This window comes from Tupaia chinensis, unplaced genomic scaffold (genome assembly GCF_000334495.1).
Source record: "Tupaia chinensis unplaced genomic scaffold, TupChi_1.0 Scaffold139612_1, whole genome shotgun sequence".
NCBI lineage: Eukaryota > Metazoa > Chordata > Mammalia > Scandentia > Tupaiidae > Tupaia > Tupaia belangeri.
This window is the reverse complement of record NW_006199495.1, coordinates 1,362,934-1,364,675: the sequence shown is the minus strand read 5'-3', so window position 1 is coordinate 1,364,675 and position 1,742 is coordinate 1,362,934.

The window sequence follows — 1,742 nt, the reverse complement described above, 5'->3', positions numbered from 1 at the left end:
TATTTACAACGATTCATTCAGAAAAGCAGAAAACAGTAATGTATCTGTAATTTGTTTACGGATGATGGAAGGCTGTCGAGGTAAAAAGAATCATTCTGGTAATGTAGACAGCAGGCTAGAGGGGCAACAGGAGGAAGCCCAGGTTCTGGAAGCCTAGAAAGTTAAAGAGATCCCATGGAATGAGGCTAAGACTTCCCAGGAGAGGATGTTGCTGGGCCGGGGCTGGCACCTCATGGAGGGGACGTGTATACGGCTAGTGCTGGGGCAGTTTAAAGAAGTTGGCCATGAAATAGCAGCTCTACAGCTGCCAGTGTGGAGATTAAATTTCGGGATAAGATGTTAGGCAAATTTTGCAAATAGAACAGACTGGTCCTTTCTTCATCCTCGGCCTTCTAATCTCCTTCAGGTTTTATTAACGGAACCTATCGGAAAGCCATGGGGGGATAGATTAAGTGCCAACCTCACTAAACAATCAAAAGTGAAGAAGCAGTTCCATGTTGAAAGCTGGAAGAATGGTTCTAAGTAGTTTAAATAATGTTACCACCTTTTTAAAATCTATACATGAGCTGAAAAATTTTGTTATTGAGACTAGAAGTTGTCATTTTTTTTCAATGAAAGTCACTTAACGCCACAAAAGAGTCTATAATGTGTATTCAATTTTTGGAAACACTTCATTATTTGATACAGTCTATATATGAACTAATGTATGTTTTTTTCTCACTTTATAAACAAAGACATTATAAATAGTTAAAAGATGTGCTTTATTATTTTCATCTTTTTTATTTCTTTTTTTAAGTTTGTGACACAGCGTTTTCCATACTAAATAATATTTTAGCATAAGCCACATTGACCTGTTCTGCGTGCACATTACGAAGATTACTAATACTACCTCTCTCTAAATCTCAATCCATAAACATTGTGTAAATAACAAGAAAAAACTTAAAGTGAAATTTTTGGTTTTAAAATTGATGTGAAAATCTACTGAAAGCTAAAACTTATTTTGTAGATGTTTAAACAAACATATTTCCAATAATCTAAAACCATAGTTTGATCTAGTTTACTTTATGCTCCCAAGAGGAATTATTTATGAAATCAGGGAACTTCTGAGGAACAATTTAATTGTGAAACATTTGATAACATCTTTTGTGTATATGCAAAAAACGACTCCCTTGATGAAACAACTGAGTCATAATAGAGAAAAATGACTCACTCATAGATACCACACCTGGAGTGAAAGACACCCTGGGGGTGTAGACTTTATTATGGTTAACTACCATCCTGAAATACTTGCAAATGAAATCATTTCTGGGCAGCAGCATACACTGACTTTGTGTGGGGATCCTGTAACAGGTCAGCCCAAGGACTTACACAGTGCTCTTTTCTGGTTTCCACCTCACTATTGATGCTGTAATAGATTTTACGTTGCTCTATTTCATCCGACTTCTTCTAACATTCTCATTATATACATTATTTTCCTTTTCCTGTCTATTGAACAAGTGTCACTGAGTTGGTGAGACTTACATTGCTATCACCAGTCCAATGAATATTCAAGCTGACTCATCTGCAGCAGCCCCTATTCAAATGGGCCCATACAATGAGATAAGATGTGTTGTAGCTAAGCATTCAGTGAGCTACATTGCATGAGGCATCTAAATATTAAGTGGAATCACAACCTGTCAGATACGTTTTTATGACCTGGAGCCTCAATAAGTATTATTTATAGTTGCATACAGAAAATAATA